General features: G+C 39.3%; 1 long non-coding RNA gene across 2 annotated transcripts in view; it reads left to right on the top strand.

Moving 5' to 3' along the window:
* The first annotated feature begins 1,439 nt into the window (after nt 1-1,439).
* LOC117198038 (uncharacterized) overlaps nt 1,440-21,898 on the top strand; it is a 34,154-nt gene continuing 13,695 nt past the window's right edge. Inside the window, exons 1-4 of one of the 2 annotated variants that reach the window (XR_007474982.1) lie at nt 1,554-1,693; nt 2,780-2,907; nt 6,941-6,973; nt 11,780-11,931. This is a non-coding gene — a long non-coding RNA (uncharacterized LOC117198038). Of the gene's footprint in view, nt 1,527-1,553; nt 1,694-2,779; nt 2,908-6,940; nt 6,974-11,779; nt 11,932-21,898 lie in introns of those variants that run through there. The other variant, XR_004478963.2, reaches the window with a different exon arrangement.

The following is a 21,898-nucleotide window of genomic DNA, read 5'->3' as shown; positions in this document are numbered from 1 at the left end:
CTGTAACTTGAATAAATGTTAAAATTAAAGAAGACACAACTTACAGTTCCACTTGTTTACGTTAGTTTTAAAAACATTAATATCCTACTCTCCAGATCATCTTTGCCAGAAGAAACACCTACTCTTCTGACTGAGCCCCTGTCTGCCATCTTAAAAACCAGTCAGTTCACACAGTCTCCATACCCAGGTCTTTTGACCCCAGGAACAGGATTTCATTTTCTTCATTATCATCATCATCATCACCACCACCACCACCACCACCACCACCACCACCACCAATATTCGCTGTTGAAGAGTGAGCATCGATGAGGGAGTGTAAAATGACCAGTCCTTAAGCCCTGGTGGCCCATCATCTACATGCTATATCATTGAATATATGAGTGTTTCTCAACCTTTTTTCATTATCATCCACTTTATGGAGGTTTTTTAGACACTTTTTTCCCTAATCATTGCCCCATCCACAGAATGTGAAATTTTTAATACCAGAGATGTGGTGTATATCTGTTTATGTACCTTGATCTTTCTGGGGGCAACACAACACAGTACTATCTAAGATCTCTTCACCCCTAAGAATCAATTTTCAGTTCCTTGGAGGTGATGCTGCTTCTGTTATGAATGAAAAGTATATTGTGATGTGGGCAAAAGTTGAACCCCCATTTTTGCCCCTAACTTCATGTGTGATGCTGGAATACTTGCTTAGCCTCTGTAAGCCTGCCTTTGGTCATCTGTAAAGGAGACCCATGATGTCTTTCTTACAGAATTGTGAGGTGCAAATGAAAAACCCTGTACAGAGTGTATAACATGCAGTAGGACTTCAACAAATGTTAATCTTGGCCCACCTTTCTCCTCTCTCCCAGAGAAAAAATGACTTTTACCTAAACCAAACAGTATAACTGCCATAAAGACCACCTGGAAATGTAGCATCAAGAAGTAAAATGTGTAGAATATGTATAATGAAGTTTTGGGACCACTTCTGTTTTGCAGGATGTATTTGTGGTAAGGGAAGATCATCAAACCATCTTTTGGTGTTCCTACATCATCCAGTCACATAATTATAGACAGTCTGTTAGTTTTCTGCCACATTAACTCTCTGCTTAGCATGGCCTGTGATTTTACATGTTCACCCTCTGCGGGCTAGCTCATCTCCAAGAACCCTAGGATACCTCCCTGGGTCTCTGTGTACTGGTAATACTCCCCTACTGTCTCTTTAGAGCAAACAAACTTCCTGACAGCAGGGACATGCTCTGTTCCACCAAACTAGGCAGAGTTCCGCCAATTGTCTGTATCCCAATCTAATTCTTCTAATTATTACGCTTTCTCACGTGGCAGCCTAAAGAGCAGAGCGAAGGTGTTTTGCTTTCAAGCGAGAAGCCTGGGGGTGGAGGAGTGTGCAGTGGCATTTCCGGTGTGGGGGACTAGCCAGCGTATCTCAGTTGCCATAGAAACCTGACGTCAATATGGCGACCGTGACGACTTTTCTACAGAGACAGACGTGGCCTGACGAGAAAAGCAGGTCCCGCCTTCAGGTGATTGAGACTCCGCTGAGGGTGTGGGTCCTGGCGGTGAGGGCTGAGCAGCCCTGGGGTGTGGGGAGACAAAGGGATCCAAGTCGTGTCTTTCTTGCTTTGGGAATCGGTGTCCCGGCTGTCTGGTGGGGCAGAGAGATGTGCCCTTGGGGTGCCTCCCGGCCCCAGTGAGTGTGGTGTCTTGCTCCAGGGGTGTCCTGGAGCTATTTGCCTTTTAAAAACAGGGGCGAGGGAGGATAAGGCAAGGTCTTGGGTAGTGAGAGAGAGGGAGAGAGCACATGCGTGTGTGTATGGATGTGTGTGCGCGTGTGTCTGTCCTATTCAGTTCCTAGCACATATTAGGAACCAAATTGGGTTATTGTTTCTTTTTGGCAGCTTTCCTTGGCCAGCTTGGTTACCATGGTGGCTCAGTGACGGCTGTGGGATTTAGTGCAGACAGAACATCCATTTTTGATTCTTGGCTGAGTCATCTGTTACTATGATAGTTGTCAAGTGTTGCTTTTCTGATTCCCTCATTCCTTCCAGATTTATTAGTTGGCACTTGAGTGCATGGTAGAGCTTTTCCCTCCCCCTTATTTATGTATTTATTCATGTATTTATATCTGTATAACTCACAGATTCCTACTTTGCTCAAGTGGTTACCTTTTTTACATTTGTTACTATCATTATATATTTTGATGCTCAAATTGTCACAGAATTGGCCAGTGTTAGCCCCTTCAGGTTGGCTTCTATGTCCGTTGACACCTCCCTAGAACTTTTTGATCATGTACTTTGCTCTCAGAGCCTGACGATCTCCCTGTCTGTAGAAAGGAAATAATGATACCCACTTCATTTTTGAAGAGCAAAAGTCCAAAAATTACAACCAACAATGTATGGCATCTAGTAGGCCCTCAGCAAATTGTATTTCTCCATTCCAACATTACCTCCTTCATTCTATCAATTTGATGCCTCTGACATTACCATAATAGCATGACCTCCAGAGAGAATAGTTGGACATGTTAAACAAGCAGGAATAAGCGCACATGTCCATGATGTGAGAGCCTCAGTGTCACTGCTGTGTGTGGAGGGGGCTGTGTGATGGAGCTGGGGAAGAGGAAAAGTATCATTGCACAACTTGCAGTGAACTGAGTGGGGACAGACAAGCACATCCTCAACCCCTTCCCCTGCATTTCACGTGTTTTTCCATCCTTTCACATTCCTCTCTATTCCATGTGCTGTCTTATCCTCTTACTCTTCCTACGGTGGAACATCAGAGAAGGTATGGACTCTGAGCCACAGAAACAGGATCCAGTAGAGAAGAACTAAGTGTGATGTTGAATCTGCTAGACAGGTTCCTGGAGCAAGAGTGAAGAGATCAGGCCCCATCACTGGGACATTTTAGGTAAGTCACCACCCTTCCCTCCATTGTCTTGTATACAACAGGATAACAGTACCCAATGCTTCCGACCACCCAGGAGTATTGTGGAGTTTAGGTATGAGCCCATGTGGGAAAGAAATCTGTGATTGTAGGTGGGAGGGAAGGACCAGTGAACTTTCAAGTAATAATATTAACAGACACACCACAGGTATCATAGAACTCTGGTGCATGGTTCCAGATGCATGGTAGGCATCAGATTAATGCTACACAAACGTCAGCTGTTTAGCTCAGGATTTTTCCAAGTGTGGTCCATGGACCACCTCATCAAAATTGTCAGGTGGTGCTTGTTAAAATTGCAGATACCTGGGCTCACCCTAGGTTGCTGAGCCCAAACCAGGGAGGTGGGGTGGTAGGTATCTACTTTTGAATAATTTCTTCAGTTCATTATGGTACTCACCCAAGTTTGAAAAATACTGCTATAGATTTGCAACAATATCTTCTTAAAATTTTGAATCCTTTGATGTCTAATTTTGTTGTCATTTGTTCCTGACACTCAGCTTTAAATCTGTGCCTGCTCCTTTGTGTTAAATAGGTTAACAATTCCTTGATTTAAGGAATATTTATTCAAAAATGTGTATGAGAGGCACTGGGGACACAGCACAGAGAACAAGACAGGCAGGATCCCTGGAACTTTCATTCTAGTTTGGGAAAACTGGCAATAAGGAGGTAAATCAATAAACGGGGCAATTTCATATGGGGATTTGCACTTTGAAGAAAATAAACACATAAATAGAATAGAAAATGACTGGGACAGGGATTATTATACAATAGATTATTATCCAATAGTTGTCAGTGAATCTCTTTATCAGGAAGTGACATTTGAGTTGAATCCTGAATGACAAGAGGAAACCAAGGCAGGCCTTTGGGTCATTCACCCTGTGGTGTGAGTCACACCAGTTGTTCCAGGAGCAAAGGACAAGCTCAAGTGGCAGTTACTTGGCAGACAAAGTGCAGATGGTAGGAGATGAGGTCAAGGGCAGACAGGAGCCACATGGTGTGGGCTGTGTAAGGAGTTTGGAGTTTATTCTGAGGGTTAGAGGGTGGGAGTGACATGCTCTGATTCATGTGCTCACAAGGTGACTCTTGCTGCTGTGTGGGGAATGGACTGGACAGGGACAGGATAGCTATGGGGATAACCATTAGGAGAATTTGCAGGGTCCAGGGGAGAGACGAGGGTGGATTGGCCCTGAGCTGCAGTGGTGTGCAGAGGATGGGTGGCCTGGACAGGGCCTGTTGGAGGTAGGGCAGGAGGGACCTGCAGTGTGGGTGCATGGGGGGTATGTGAGGATAAGGCAGGATCCTGCATGGGACCTCAGCTTTATGTTTGGCCATGTGCAGAAATGGTGGTGTGCTTCCTGAGATTAGTTGTTCCAAGTGCTTTTGAGACGTTCTCCAAAGAACTAAGTCATTCAACAGTGGTTATAGTGAAATTTAGTGATTTAAATATGCATCAATTGATGAATAGGATTCGGTTGTTAGATCATTAAGCTTTATTAAAGACACATGGAAACTCAGACTATCAAAATGATAAAAAACTTGTATTTCTAAAAATCATCTAGCATTTATTGAGTTGTTATTGTATGTCTAGTACTGTTCTAAGAGTTTTCATGTATTAAGTCTCAAAACAACAACCCCTGAGGTACAGATGATTGTTTTTGCCATTTTACAGAAAAGGAAACAGAGACACTGAGATACTTTCACTCTCCCAAGATCACAGAGAGTACAGTATTCCAATGTCTCTGCAGTTGATTTTTTAAAATAATGTGATTCTTGATCATTTATCCTTGTAAAAACCAAAACACAAGGCAATATTTTTAAAAACTTTTTTCTTCTATGATCAGTACAGTAAGTCCCCTACATACGAATGAGTTCCATTCCTAGAGCATGTTCATAAGTCCAATTTGTTTGTTAAGTCCAACAGAGTTAGCCTAGGTACCCAGCTAACACAATTGACTATATAGTACTGTACTGTAATAGGTTTATAATACTTTTCACACAAATAATACATAAAAAACAAGCACAAGATTTAAAAAAAATTTTAATCGTACAGTACCTTGAAAAGTACAGTAGTACAGTACAACAGCTGGCATACAGGGGCTGGCATCGAGTGAACAGGCAAGAAGAGTTACTGACTGGAGGAGGGAGAGGAGGTGGGAAATGGTAGACCTGAAGGATTGTCCTCACTGGGAGATGGAGGGCAAGCTGCAATTTTACTCATGCCTGACGTTGATGGCACAGGTTTTGGTTCCTTGCTGGATTCAATTCTATCTACCCTCTTGAAAAAATGATCCAGTGATAGCTGGGTAGTAGCTCTTTTTTCTCGTCATAGATGACATTGTAGTACAGTATTGCATTCTGAATGGCTGTTGCAACCTTCGTGTACTATTCTACATTTGAGTCCTGTTCCTCAAAAACTAGCAGTGCCTCCTCAAATAAAAAAAATCCTCTTGCCATTTCTTGTGTCGTGAATCTCTTTAGTTCTTCAGTTACTTCTTCCTCCTCTTGTCTCTCCTTGTCCTTTCTCTGGGCCTCCAATTCCATCAGGTCATCATTAGTAAGCTCCTCATTTTGCACAGCAACAGTACTGTACAGTAAAGTACACAAAAGCACAACCACTTGTAGAGGATGCACACACGTGACAATGTACGCCAGACACGAGAACTAACTTACGTGACTGGACATGCGAATGCACATTTGCATTTTTGAAAGTTCGCAACTTGAAGGTTTGTATGTAGGGGACTTACTGTACTGTATAATCCTGGTTTTGCAGATGAGACAATTGAGTGACTGTAGGATGAAATAAAATTATTCAAACTCACACAGTTTGTAAGTGGCAGAACTAGGGGCAGGACTCTGTTTCTAGAACCCACACTGAACCAGTGCACTTAGGAAGAAGAAAAAAGACCTTTTTTGAACTATCTCAGCCCACAGTGGTTAAGGTTAGGCGGGGTCGTATCTCTTTGTGTGGAAATTATGCTTCAGGAGTCATTTTGTCATATACTAGAGTTTTAAGAAAAACAGAAAGGGAATAATTATGAAAACAAATGCATTGTGTGGATATTTCACAATATCTTTGTTATGGAGATTTGGATATTTTCCACTTTTTTGTCTTATTGAATAATGAGGCTATACACTTTCTTGAATAGGCTTTTTTTTTTCATTTCTTGGGTATGTACCTAAGAGTAGCATTTCTGAGTCAAAGGGTATGTGTATGTTCGGTTCAGTCAATACTTCCAATGAGTTTTTCAAAGTAGTTGTTCCAATCTATATTCCCCCACAGCAGGATATAAGAGTTCCATTTGCTCCACATCCTTGCCAACACTTGGTATTTTCCACCTTTTTCATTCTTGTTCTTCTACTGTGTGTGCGGTAGTAGCTCATGTGATAGTAGCTCATGTGACTTTAATTTTAATTTCTCTGAAATCTCTTTTTATCTAAAGAATGTCTACCCTCTTTTTTTTCTAACCTTCCAGTTGATTTGCTTAAGAAACTATAACTTTTGTCCTGTGGAGTTTGCTTTCTGGATTTTGATGATTGTATCCCTGTTGTGTTTTTTATGTATTTATTACGTTCTACTGGCCCCCTCCTATTTCCTTTAAATTGGTAAGTAGATCTAGAGGCTTGATCAGATTCAGGTTTTTGGCAAGAGTACCTCAGATGCGGTGGTGTTATACCTGGGGGCTCATCTTGTGTGGTTTTCTCTCCTTCTGTGTTGTTGAGATTGATCACTGGGTCTTAGGTGTTGTCAGCCTGATCCATCCATTTTCAAATTTTGCATCTGCTTTTCATCACACATTTTTTGCAGCCTCTGAAGATAATTGCCTAGATATGCTTTTAAAGGTTGCAGAAAGGTGATGTTTTAATTCTATACTTTCTTCTGCATTTATTAGCTGGAATTCTTCTATAAAGTAACTATGAGGTTACACTGAGGTGTGGTACACACAGGAAGGTAGGAGGAACGTATATGTAATTCTTTTGCATTATTTCCACTTTTCAGAATAATGAGTTCTTTCTCTGGGATCCACCAAAGGTGAGCAGTGAGTTTGTTTGTTTGTTTGTTTTAAGTGCCGTAGTGAGCTCACAGATGCTTACATATTTGATGTGGTTTAACCCATTGTAGTCATTAATCTTTCTGATGTTCAAATTGTTCTCTTTGTCTGGGGGGGTGCCCTTCATGTTGGCTTGAGTCCTTTTGATATGCTTTCTGGTATGAGAGTTTGGTCTAGACTCACCTGGTACAGTCCCTGCCCAGACCTAAAAGGAAGCCTGATTCCTTTTAGTGGGACATGTTTTCAGACGACTCTACCTGGGGACTAGAATTGAGCATTGCTTCTGGGTTGGTCATTGTTTCTTGAACTTTTCAACGCATGAAGCAAGAGAAAACACATCATTGCCTTGCAGCATGGGCTGCTCCTCCATCTGCTTGTAGGTAATTTTGTCCGTTTTTGTTTTAACTTTCCATATTTTAAATATGCAAGCAAATGAAATATGTATATTAGTTTCCTTCCCCATCCAGATTTAAAAGGTGGCACATTCTTCACCAGCACTGTCCAATAGAAATTTCTGCAGAAGTGAAAATGTCCTTTATCTGCACTAACACTATAGCCACTAGCAACAAGTGGTGGCTGAGCACCTAAAATGTGGCCAGTACAATCACTGAATTCTTAGTTTCATTTATTTTTTTAAAATTAAATTTATATAGCTGTTTGTGGCTAGTGGCTACCATATTAGACAGCAGCAGCTCTATACATTTTTTTCTGCACCTTGCTTTCTTCATGTAACATTATATCCTGGTGATCACTCCTTAACAGTCTAGAGAGGGAATCCTCATTGCTTTTTATGGCTGCAGAGTACTCTCTGATATAGATGTACTTTAGATTACTCAACCAGCCCCCTGTTGGTGGACATTTGTCTTGTTGATAATCTTCTGTTGTTAAGGACTGTTCTGCGAGGAATGGCCTTGTGCTTATTATGACTTTTTGTATTTTTGCATTGTTTTGGGGGGATAAATTCTCTAAAGAGAGATTACTGGTTCCAAGACTGAATACCTATGTAATTTTACTAGATAGTATCAAATCCCCTCTATAGGGCAGTATTATTTTACATTACCACCAGCAATATATGAGAATGTCTATTTCTTCACAGACTATCTAATTGGTAAGAAGAGGTATATCATTATAGTTATTTTTCTTTGCATTGCTTATCATGAGTTAGGTTGAGCATTTTTCTTGTGTTTAAAGACTTTTTTTTTTACTCTTGCATCTACATTTTTTGGTGAAATACCTGCCCCTTTTTTTGTCTTATGTTGTTTTTTGCATCCACTTTTTCATAAGACTTCTACATATTAGGGATATAACTGTTACCTAAATTGTAAGTATTTTTCCCAATTTTTAATTTTTTGTTTTACTTTACTTATGTTTTTCTTTAACCATTCAATTTTTAATGAAAAAACAAATTATACATATCACTCTTTCCCCTTATTACTTCTGGAATGTATGTCATAGTTAAACAAGTTTTCTCCACTACCAGGTCATAGGAGAATTTCTCTGACAGTGTAGTTTAATAAGCAGGAGATAGAGAAGAGAATTTGGATCATATTGGGGTGTTGGGTATAAGAGGAATGCTGAGGGGAGGTGTCCATCATGTGAGAAGTCTACAAAAACTATTCCACTAAATCAGGAGAATTAGATGCTTAGACCAGCGTCCCAGTCCAGTGCTTGTATTTGAGAGCTTGGTCTCTACTCTTTTCTGTCTCCTGTGGAACTTGGGCCAGGCCTGCTTACTGGTAGAGATCTTACTTGAAGCAGAAACTCCATGTCACCTCACATGAACCTCTCAGATGACTAAATGGAAGGGACCATCCCCTAGGGATAAGACAGACACAAAACCAGTTCTGAAATCTACCACCAGACCTAGACAAGGAGTAAAGAGAAAGTAAAACCCATGAGGAGAATCAACACTGAAATCACATAAAGGTCACTGCATCCTTTACTCTGTATCTGAGAGTGAGATCCTGTTAGAAGGTAGTAGCCCCTTAGTAGTATGCAAAAGAACAGACATGAGGATTATAAAATGCCTCAGTTTCCCAAGGTGGCAAACTTTCCCCACTCAACGGCATCATTTCCTGTTTAGATGTTGGTTTTCCAGGACTCGGAGTGAAGCTTGAACTACACTTGCTTGGAATGGAGTCTGTTTTGGGTAGGCACTAACATCCATTTTGCTCCCTGTGAGCATTTCCAGTTATGCAGGTCTAGAGATCAAGAGAGGGAAGGCGTGGGATGCAAATGTGGAATTGGACTGACAGTGCCTAGTACACAGTAGACTATACACATTAATAAATAAAAGAGATGTAAATGCAGTTGTAGATATAGGAAACAAAACTAAGTATACATCCTCTCAGTCTTTTAAATACATATGAATTTTACAAAGAGGGTTGGAACTACGCTGTACTTTTTTTTTTTTAATTTTGGCTGCGCTGGGTCTTCATTGTGGTGCATGGGCTCTTTGTTGCAGGCTTCTCTCTAGCAGCAGCGCGTGGGTTTAGTTGCTCTGTGGCATGTGGGATCTTAGTTCCCCCGACCAGGGATTGAACCCGCGTCCCTCGCATTGGAAGGCAGATTCTTAACCACTGGACTACCAGGAAAGTTCCTGTACTTATTTAGTTATCTACTTTTCAGAAACTATTTTGTTTCTATTTCTAAAAATTATGCCTTTTGGGGGGAAAAATAATCCATAGAAAATGGAGAAAGATGCCACCTGGCGATATGCATCAGAATCACCAGCCCCCTAAGGGGCTTGGCAAAGGGTTAGGTAATGGAAGGGGGATTGGGGGGGGTGAATGAATTCCATCGTATAGGCCAAAGCTTTCTGGAACTTTCCACATACTGGTGGTGATCCCTCTATATTTGTGCCCATCCTGGGATTTTCAAGCCCTAAAGCTAGAAGTCCCATCCCATGTGAGCTAAATGGAAAGCTGCATGAGTTGGTATATGAGTAATTGGTATGAAGTTTGAGACATAGAAATACACACATACAGAGGAACAGTGTCAAATAAATCATTATGATCTGCTTCTTTTACTCATAAAACAGTATGCTATGAACATGTTTCCAAAGCAATGAATATATGAGCATGATATTTATAACCAGATCATAATTATTATAAGTTTTTAACATTTTATACAATAAATGCTCCATATTTAAAACACTACAGAAATGCAAATTTATAAAATGAAAATATCCTCTCTCTCCCATCAACCCACACACATTGAATTATTATCAAAGAAATCTTTTTAATGTGTTATTTTCACACAACAGTATATGAACATGTTTCTAAATCAATAAATGGATCTTTGCATTGTCGTTTTGTGGCTTGCCTTGAAGGTTTTCCTATTTTACAAAACTTTATCTCAATAACTTTTTCAAATTACCAGTTAATACTTTTTGTTTTTTAACAAGCTTTAAACAATATTGAAATGTATATTAAGAAACTGAAATCATTCTATCTCTCCCTCTGCCTCCATCTTCTGCTCATCATAATACAGGTATCTTTTAATTTATTGGTGCCTACTCTCCAGATTTTTCTCTGTATGTAATGCACTAACTTATATTTAATGACACACACATACACACATTGATGTGTATTCTTTTGCAGAAATAGGATCATATTCTGCATACTTTATGACTTCCTTATTTCATTTAATAAAATTCATTTTCATTTCATTTGTTTATTTGACATGGAATGTTTCCAAGTATTTATTGGGAATTTATTGCTTTTTATGCACATTATCACTTGATATCATTGACCTATCTTTATTGTTTGAGTATTTTGCACGTCAAGGTTATAAACCTTATGTCTGAATATAAGTGGTAAATAATTTTCCCAACTTTTCACACACATTTTGATTTTTAATTTTTGTTATTCACATGGTAGTTTATATTTTATAGTGATTTTCATTATTTAAAGAGTGCTTCACTCCATTGTTTGAAAAAGTATAACTGAATAGTAATGCTTTGAGGTAATCCGAATGTTAGCTCACAGGACGGGGGGGGAAAAACTTAGTCTTTTTGTCATTTTGGGTTTTGAGTCCTGGAGCAGTAATTTATACGGTTGTTTCCCTAGGTCAAGTTGCTTAACTTTGTACTTCTGTTCCCTTATCTGAGTAATAGGGATAATTATTTGTCTTAAATAGAGTTAGCATTAAATGAGATAAAATGTAAAACCCCTTTCATATAGTAGTTGTGTACATGTTAATATCCTACCATTCAGGTTCTCTTTCCAAAGGGCAACAGCTTGTGCTGCTTTCTGGGTCCAGTTCAGCACCTCAAGAATCAGCTAGTCATTGTGGCCCCCACACCCAGTCCTCTTGGCCCACAGAGTAGGATTTCATCCCTACCATCATCTTCATGTCCAATGGGGAGCATGACACAGCCCAGATTCTACATCAGGCGAGGTTTCCACTATAAGTCTTTTAAGCCCTGGAATTCTGTCATCTAAAACAGGAGGCTGCTGCTTGATCTGTGTAGTGGGCAAAGTGTAGACATTTGACCCTGGAAAATTTACATACCTCTGAATCTGAGGTTGGCCATCTGTAAAATGGGACTAAGGGTGCATATTTCCAGACTTGTAAGAAGAAAAGGAAAAAAAACCTCAAAGAATGTCTGGCATGTAGCGGGATTTTGAGACATATTACTCCTGGCCCATCCTGCCTCCTCTGTCCCATAAGATAGAAGATTTGAACCAGCATCTGGAATTGTATCAGCAAGAAGTGAACTTTGGTCCCATCTCATCATTTCTTTTTTTTCCACATGCTTTCCTGTCTCCTTATTTTCCTTCTAGTTTGATATGAGTGAAGCAATTTCTTATTGAGCCCCAGGAAGAAGAAATAGTGCAGAAGAGAAGGAATAATAATGGGTCAGCTAGACAGAAGATGAGAATCATCAAACATGTGTCCCAGTAGCCAGACCTATCAACAGAGCACAGGACCTTGGGTGAGTCTCTTCCCTCGTGCTAGCCTCGGGCCTAATATAGAAGGGCACTAAATATAGAAACAGTGGTTAGGGGCATGGGCTTTGGAGTCAGATGGACTGGGATTTGACATTGGGACTCATTACTTGCTGGTTGCATGATCTTCAGCAAGCAGTTTATCTATTATGTGCTCTATGATCATTGGTATCTTTTATTATTGCTTATTATTATTATTATTGCTTATTATTGTTGTTATTATTATTATTATTCCTACCACCCATCCAAAGGGTGAATGATAGGAGTGAAGATTATACTGCCTGGCATTACAGTGTTCCACCGAACTATGATTTTATAACTGTTGGATAGAGTGATTGACACACAGATAAAAGGAGGTCTATAGACAGCTCATGAGCAGACCCAGACATGTAACATTATTTAATATGTTACAGGTATGGCATTTCCAATCATATATCTTGTTCAAGAGTTGGGGCTGGGTTAACTGGTAAAGGCTTCATTACAAATCATAGTTACATCTCATCTTATACCTTGTCATTTAATCAGAAAACTTTCTCTACATGCTAGTACTCAAGGCAAGAATTAAGATAAAAGCAAAACCAAAATAACAACAAGAAAAAAGGATACTGAATTGTATATAGAGTAAGATAATAGTTATAGGAAATGTGTATGTAATACATGTATATTACGTTTACATATTTACATGCAGAGGAAAATAATGGAACGAAATAGCATAGTGTAAATTTCAATGATGATGGGATTGCTGGGTATTGATATTTTTTAACACCGCATTTTACTCAAAATATTAAACATTTGCTAAATGGAGTATGTATTACATTTATGATATTAAAAAAACCTGAATCCCCTAAAAGTGCTACTACTTATGAAGGATTTCAGATGAAGAGCATAGAGCTATAAAATCAATCCAGCTTAAGAGAAAACTTTACTCCTCCCTGATTGTATCCCCTTCCTCTCCCCTAGAGATAATTACTCTCCAGAAAGGGATGATTATTCCCATGCATCACTATATCCTTTTATTCCATATGAGAACTTTCCTAAACAAATTATAATATTTTTCTGCATGTTGGCACTATACACACACACACAGAGTAAGTGTTCTTATCCTCTAGCTTGCTAATTTATTTAATATATAACGTGTGCACACACACACTCACATATACACACATATGTATATGTGTATATATATATTTATATGTGTGTATATGTGTTTATATGTCTATCTCCTGGTCCTTACACTCAAAGGAGTGACATGAGGAGTTCAAGGGTAAAATTTCATCAAGATCCCAGCACAGTATTTGGCACATCGTCCACAACACCAATGTTTGCTTCCTTCCTATCCTAATTTCCAATCTTTAACAGGGTTGTTGTTTATTAACCTCAATAACATTACTATATTTGAGTGAGCATTTGGGGATGTAAGAAAAGGAAGGGAACCACACACCTAACTATATTACGTAGGAATTTCAGTGCCATCTCTGTGGTATGCAGTGTAATGGAGTTGGGCTGGGGAAAAATCCTCATTCTTTCCAGTGAATAATAGTGCTTTTCCCATCCTCTGTTGGTGACCTGAGGGTTCGGGACCTACTTGGAGTTCTAGGAAGAGGTGACTGGGGGTTGGCAGGGAGGGACACTGGAACAAGAATCAGGATCTCTTTCTGGGTCCCAGAGCCTGAGCCACCCAGGGTGAGTTCCTTTCCCTGCTGTGTGTTATGAAGCATGTGTCACTATTCATACCTTTACTGACTCAGGGGCTACAGAGGTCATGTTTATGATTTCACACATTCTTGTTCCTTGTGGTGTTATGGTCACCTCTGTAGAACCCTCTTAATTTATAAAGAGGAGGAAGTTTTCAGAGACTCCTCAAAGAGGAGCTGGGCCTGGGACAGTGGGCTGGACTTGTGGGGGCTGTATGGGAGAAAGTAGGGGGGAAGTCCACCCTGACTGGAGTGAAGAGTGGGGGCTCCCGGGTGAGCAGACAGAGCTCGGAGGTAACTGATGGGACACTCCAGGGGTCTGAGGCTGTCCGGGTGTAGGACTGATTGGGGAAGGAACACATTCGCTTCCATGGGACACTACATAGCCCCTTTACACTGAAATGGGACAACGATGGTAAGGAGGAAAGTGCCCTGCTGGTGTGTCGCTGGTCCATGGGGGCAGAGAAGAACTGGGAGCACAGACAATAGGGAAGCTGAGTTGATGCTCAGTTCCCTAAACCTCCATTAAAGTAGGAAGCAGACATCAAGGGGAAGGATTCACGACTAATGGATCCCCCACACTATCTGGAAACCATACACCCTCTTTAGTTTCTCTCTGATCCCAGGTCCCATGGACTCCATCTGCCAGCGAGGTTCTACCTGCCTCCTGGAGTCACATTCTTAACCAGAACACTCGGTCCACCTGTTGTCTCTCCCCACACCCTCCTTTGTTTCATCTCTGCGTCATCCCTGAGGTCACTCAGGCTTTTCTCCTCCTTTGTTGCTTTTCTCCTTTCATCCTCTCAGTGAGGTGCATCACAACACAGCACTGTTCTGACAAGTTTAGGCTTTTTTAAAAAAACATATTTTTCTTGTGCACTTATCATTTTTGCAGAGTTAAGATCTGACCCTTGCCCCAAACAGATCTTTTTTGACAAAACCCCTCCTCCCTTCTGCTTGGGTAACTCTGTGCTGTTGTAGATGCATGGGCTCAGTATACTTAACTTAAACGTGTTATTATCCATACTTCCTGACCTTTTTCAACTCTGTTCAGTAGAGTCTTTGCACAGGATTTCTCCTGGGATATAATGGTTTGTTTCTGGATTTCACCTATGTCATCTGCACACGTTCTTTCATAGACAGTTGGCCCTATCACTGGATCTTTTTTGGACGGCTTCAGTAGTTTACCATGTGGGCCCACAATGCCTCTTTCCTTGTCTCTAAATTCATCTCTCTGCCAACTTACTGAAGGTAGGGATTAATGAAGATGCAGGGTACAATTCTTGGGCTGCCCTGAGTCCCTTGACGTTGGAATAGAAGCATTTAATAACCAGGGAGTGGATATTACAGAATGCAGTTGGTGGTGTTAGAACAGATTTGAAACATCTGAAAAGCACTGCATTCTGATAGGGATATTTTCTAAGGGCAGAGGAAAGAGAATGATACCAAAGTAAGTGAGTGTTCATGGAGATGATGTAGAGATTTTAATTATCAAATAGGTAGCTCAAACAGTGGTGAGTATCTGCATGCCCAACTCTCCATTGTGTGATCAATAAAGTTCCATTATTATCCACATTTTGTAGTAGAATAGTCTTCAGTATTTTCTGTACATTCATTGAGAACCACGTAACATAGTGTAATACTTTTTGATTCAACCATTCAACAGAATTTTAGAAATTTCAAGAGGAAAAGGAAAAGCTACTATGTTTATATTTTTGCTCTTTCCAATTTTCTTTCTTCCTAACTGACATTCTATGAGCACCTCTATTATCAATTCCTTTCTGTCTTAAGAACTTCCTTTAGTGATTCTTTTACTTTACATTCTGCTGGTGATAAATTCTCTTCATTTTCCTTCATCCGACAATGTCTTTGCATACCCCACCTTTCCCGAAGGATAACATAACCACCAGATATAGAATTTTAGGTTAACAGTTTTCTTTCAGCACTTGAAAAAGGTTGTGCCACTTCCTTCTATACTCCATGGTTTCTGATGAGAAAAATGCTGTTATTTGAATTGTTTTTTTCCTATAGATAACACATCATTTCTCTCTCCCTGCTTTCAAATTTTTTTCCGATTTTTTTTGGGAGTTTGTCTTTAATATTTTCCTAAGTTTGATCATGATGTGTGTTTCATGGATTTCTTTGGAACAATTCTTCTTGGGGTTTGCTCAGCTTCTTGAACCTCTAGGTTTGTCTTTTGCTCAACTTGAAATTTGTTAGCCATAATTTCTTCAAACACTTTTTCTCCTCTCCTTCCAAGAAAAAATGACATGAATATCACATCTTTTGTTTATGGTCCCATAGGTAGGTCCCCGAGGCATTGTTCTATATTTTTTTAGTCCATTTTTCTCGGTCGTTAAAGTTGGGTTGTTGCTGTTGTTCTGCCTTCACGTTAACTTTCCTCTTTCCTCTCCATTCTTCAGTTACATCCATCCATTGAATTTCTGTTTCAGTATGTTTCAGTTCTAAAATTTCCATGCTTTGTGACCACCTAGAGGGGTGGGATAGGGAGGGTGGGAGGGAGGGAGATGCAAGAGGGAAGAGATATGGGGATATATGTATATGTATATGTATAACTGATTCACTTTGTTATAAAGCAGAAACTAACACACCATTGTAGAACAATTATACTCCAATAAAGATGGTAAAAAATAAATTAATTAATTAAATAAAATAAAATTTCCATTTGGTTCTTCTGTGTATCTTCCATTTCTTTGCTGAGACTTTCTACTTTTTTCATTTATTTCAAGCATGTTTGTATTTTCTCATTGCAATATTTTTTGAAACATTTTTATGATGACTACTTTAAAATTTACGTTAGAAAATTCCAATATCTATTATTATCTTGGTGGTGTTGTTTGTTGTGGTGGTGGTGTTTGTTGATCATATTTTTTCACTCAATTAAGATTTTTTGGATAGAAGAGTTTTGATTATATCCAGGACATTTTGGGTATTATGTTATGAGACTGTGTCTTATTTAAGTCATCTGTTTTAGCAAGGCTTCAGTGACACCATGCCAGTGGGGGAAAGGGATCACAGTCTTATAGCAACCAGGTGAGGATGAAAGTCTAGGTTCACCACTCAGTCTTCTCTGACTCAGGAGTTGGAGGGTAGAGAGGGAGAGGAAGTGGTGCCTGCCTCATTAGTGCTTGGTAGAGGTGGAATTTCAGGCTCCCCACCAGGCCTCCACCTACACTACCCTGGCTGGGAGAGGGAGCACACCTCCTTACTGTTCCCTATGTGGCCTCCACTGACACCATCCCAGGGGGAGGGGGTGTTCATTACTGCCAGGTGGGGATAAAAGTCCAGGTTCCCCACTCAGGCTCTACTAACATGGGGGATGGGCCAGGCATGGGGATGGAAGGGAAGTGGAGCCTTGTTACTACTGCTTGGTGGAAGAAGGATTTCACTCCCCACCAGGTCTCCACCGACACCACCCAGGTAGGAGTGGGAAGGCACTTCTTGCCTGCCTTCCTTGTGGCATGCCCTGACACTGTGGAAGGGAGGAGGGCTCCTCATCACTGGATGGTCGTGAAAGTTCCACTGTTTCACTTGGCTTCGGGTGGCACCAGCCCAGAGAGGGGAAGGGTGCCTTCCCTTCTATGAGAGAGGAGGGAAGCGGAGCCTAATTTTCACTGGATGTGGGTGGAAGTCAGACTCCTTGCATGGTCTCCACTGACACCATGGGTGGGGTGTGTGCTCATTTCCACCAGGTGGGGATGAAAGCCCTTTTTCCCCATGAGGTCTTCTCTGATACCACCCCAAAGAGTGGGGAGGGGTATTTGTTTATAATCAAGTGAGCATGGAATCCACATTTCCCACTCAGTCTTTGCTGCCATGGTGAGGGTGCAGCTGTGTTTCACTCTGTGATGTTAGGGCAGTTGTTGTCTAAAAGCTTTGTTTCTTGCTACGTTCCCCCTTTTTCTGGTCCTGTGTCTAAATACAGCAGGCTTTTCTTAGAGCTCTTTTTGTCTTTTCCTTTTGGTGTTTTAGGGTCTCCTGCTTCTCCAGCACCCCATCTGGTGTGTATGAGGTAAAAATAAAGCCAAGGGAATTGCCTTATTACTTGGATCTCAAAGTCCCCAGCCAGTCTGCCTTTTTTCTTTCCACTTTTCAGAGGCGTCTTATATTTGTTTTACCTGTAATATCCAGGATTTTTAGCGTACCTAGCCAAAGTAATAGGGAGAAGTATGTCTATTAAATCTTGTCCCCCGAACAAAAGTCCTTTCCTTTTATTTTTTAATATAAGTAAAAGTGTATATACAGTTGACCCTTGAACAATACAGATTTGTCCACTTATACATGGATTTTTTTTTCAGTAGTAAATACTGCAATACTATTTGATCCAAAGTTGGTTGAACCACAGATACGGAACCACAGATACAGAGGACCCATGGATATGGAGGAACTGAGTATATGGAGGGCCAACTATGCGTTATGTGCAGGTTTTCAACTGTGTGGAGGGTCAGTGCCCCTAGTCCCTGTGTTGTTCAAAGGTCAACTGTATTTGAATTACCCCAATTCTTAGATTAAAAAAATACCATGCTATATACCTTTGTGTACATGGACTTTTTCTCTTAGCAGTATATCCTGGAGGTCCCACCGTAGCTTTATGTGGAGCTATTCATAATTCTTCTTTGAGCTTACTTAGTATATACTGTGGGTTGTGTGATAGTTCATCCAGCACAGAATTGATGGATATTTAAGTTGCTTCCATTTTTTCTTATACAAATAGTGCCTCAATGAATGTCTGTATTTATATCTGTCATCTTTTTGTGTCATTACCCATATATCTTTAGTATATAGATATAATGTTTCTGGAAATGGGATTTCTTAGTCAAAGCATAAGAACATATAATTTTGCTAGGTATAATCAAATTCCCTTTTATAGTGGTTGCATTACTTTCCTATAGCTACCATAATAAATAACTACAAACCTGGTATCTATAAAAAACAGAAATTAATTCACTCACTGGTTTAGAGGTCAGAAGTCCAAAATTAGTTTCACTGGGACAAACTCAAGGTGTCAGCAGCATGACGCTCCTTCTGGAGGCTCTAGAGGAGAATCTGTTCCTTGCCTCTTCAAGCTTCTCTTGGCTGCTGACATTCCTTGGCTTGTGCCTGCGTCACTCCAGCCTTTGCATCCCTGGTCACATTGCCTTCTCCTTTTGTGTCTGTGTCAATTCTCCCTCTGCCTCTCTGTTGTAAGGACACTTACGATTGCCTCTAGAGCCTGGATAATCTCTCCATTTCAAAATCCTTAACTTCATCACATTTGCAAAGATGCCTTTTCCAAATACAGTAAGAATTATAGGTTCCAGAGATTAGGATCTGATATCTTTGGAAACAAATATTAAACCTACTACAGTAATCATAACCTTTTGCATCGCCATGAGCAGTATGTGAAAGGACATGTTTTTTTTTACATCCTCATCAAATGAGTGTGTTGATAATCTTTTGGATTTGCCAATCTAATAGTTTAGAAATGGTATATCTTACTGTAGTTTTAATTGCATCTCCCTTACTAAAAGCAAGTTTGAGCATCTTTTACATATGTTTAAAGACAATTTGCATTTTTTCCATTAATTGTTTATTTCTTCCATGTCTCTGATAGGGTTGTTGTTTATTAATGACTATATTTTAATGACTCTGATAAGCTTCTATATAGAAGGAATATCAACAGTTTGTTAGATATTAGTTACACATATTTTTCTTGTGTCTTTTTAATTGTCTAGCATGTTTTATGCCATGCCAAATTGTTATTGTTTTTTTATGTAGTCAAATTTACTAATCATTTTTCCTTAATGTGCTTGAATTTTGAGTCGTAGTTAGGAAAGTTCTTCTTCCCATATAAGAGACTTTAACATGAATATCTCATAGAGATCAGTTGAATTTGAAGCAGAAGGAAATGAAGTATATGCATATTTATATGATGGGTAAGCTTTGCTGACATTCTTATAGGATGAGATACTTGAGGATGTTGAGGAAGAGGAAGTAATCATCCTTTCAATACTTATTTTTAAACAATAAGGGGAGTTTTCTCATTTAACAAGAAATCTGGCAGAAAGCCAATTCCATGATTGGTTTAATTTAGCTGTTCCAACAGTGTCATCAAGGACTCAGGTTCTTTCCATCTTCAGTGTGTGTTGGTTTGTCTGGCTCTCGTGATCTCAAGATGGCTGCCATAGTTCCAAGCTTCACACCCAATTAACAACATTCAGAGACAGAAAAAGAGTGTCAGCATGCTTCTCTTTCCCACCCCCCTCTTTTGTTATTTGTGGCAAAATATACATAACAAATTTATCATTTTAACCATACTTAAATGTACAGTTCAGTGGCATTTAGTGCATTCACATTGTTGTACAACCATTGCCACTTCCCATTTCCAGAACTTTTTTATCATCCCAAACTGAAACTCTGTACCCATTAAAAACTAACTCCCTGTTATCTGCTCCCCCAAGCCCTGGTAACCACTATTCTACTTTCTGTCTCTATGACTTTGACTATTATATATATTTCATATAAATGAAATAATAACAATATCTGTCCTTTAGTGTATGGAATATTTCACTTAGCATAACGTCTTCAAAGTTCACTCATGTTGTAGCATGTATCAGAATTTCATTCCATTTTAAGGCTGAATAATATTCCATCGTATGCATATACCACAAGTTGTTTCTCCATTCATCTGTCAATGAACATTTGAGTTGTTTCTGCCTTCTGACTATTGTGAATAGTCTGCTGAGAGCTTTGTTGTGCAAATATCTGTTTGAGTGTTGCTTTTAATTCTTTGGGGTATATACACAGAAGTGTAATTGCTGGATCATATGAAAATTCTTTGTTTAATTTTTGGGGGGAGCCATCATCCTGTTTTCTACAGCAGCTGCACCATTTTATATTCCCACCAGCAAGGCACAAAGTAATGATTTCTCGACATACTCACCAACACTTGCTAATTTCTGTTTTTTGTTATTAATTTTTAATTGAAGTGTAGTTGATTTAGGATATTTTAGTTTCAGGTGTACAACATAGTGATTCAATATTTTTATAGATTATACTCCATTTAAATTTACTACAAAACAATGGCTATATTCCCTGTGCTGTAGAATATTTATATCCTTGTTGCTTATCTCTTTTATAACATAGCAGTTTGTATCACTTAATCCCATATCTCTCTCTTGCTCCTCCTCTCTGCCCTCTCCCCATACTGGTAACCACCAGTTTGTTCTCTGTGAGTCTTTTTTGTTATATACATTTGTTTTACTTTTTAGATTCCACATATAAGTGATAACATAGGTTGTCTTTCTCGGTCTGACTTATTTCACCAAGTATAATACTCTCTAGGTCCATCACGTTGTTGCAAATGGCAGAATTTCATTCTTTTTTATGGCTGTGTAATATATATATATATATATATATATATATATATATATATATATATATATATATATATATATATCCCCCAAATATTCTTTGTCCATTTATCTGTTGATGGCCACTTAGGTTGTTTCCATATCTTGGCTATTGTATATAATGCTGCTATGAACATTGGGGTGCATGTATCTTTTCAGATTAGTGTTTTCATTTTCTTCAGATATATATAAAAAAAAAAGAATTGCTGGATCATACAGTAGTTCTATTTTTAGTTTTTTAGGAACCTCCATACTGTTTTCCAAGGTGGACGCACCAATTTACATTCACACCAACAGTGTACAAGGGTTCCCTTTTCTCCAAATCTATGCTAACATTTGTTATTTGTAGACTTTTTGATGATAGCCATTCTGATAGGTGTGAGGTGATACCTAATTGTGGTTTTGAGTTGCATTTCTCTCATGATTAGTGGCATTGAGCATCTTTTCATGCTCCTGTTAGCCATCTGTATGTCTTCTTTGCAAAAATGTCTATTCTGTTTATTTTTTTTATTAATAGCTATCCTAATGGGTGTAAAGTTGTTCTCATTGTGGTTTGGATTTGCATTTTCCTAATGATTAGTAATGTTGAGCATATTTTCAAGTACTCATTGGCTATTTGTACATATTCTTTGGAGAAATGTCTATTCAAGTTCTTTGCCCAGTTTTTAATCAAATTGTTCATTTTGTTGTAGTTATAGAAATTCCTTTTATGTTCTGGATGTTAATCCCTTATCAGATATATTATTTGCAAATATTTTCTCCCATTCTTTGTGTTGCCTTTTCACTCTGTTGATGGTGTCCTTTGAGGCATGAAAGTTATTGATGAAGTTCAAGTTATTTATTTTATC

The sequence above is a fragment of the Orcinus orca genome, chromosome X (assembly GCF_937001465.1).
Source record: "Orcinus orca chromosome X, mOrcOrc1.1, whole genome shotgun sequence".
NCBI classification, from domain to species: Eukaryota; Metazoa; Chordata; class Mammalia; order Artiodactyla; family Delphinidae; genus Orcinus; species Orcinus orca.
Note: the sequence above shows the minus strand (reverse complement) of the source record. Positions and strands in the feature narration are given on the sequence as shown.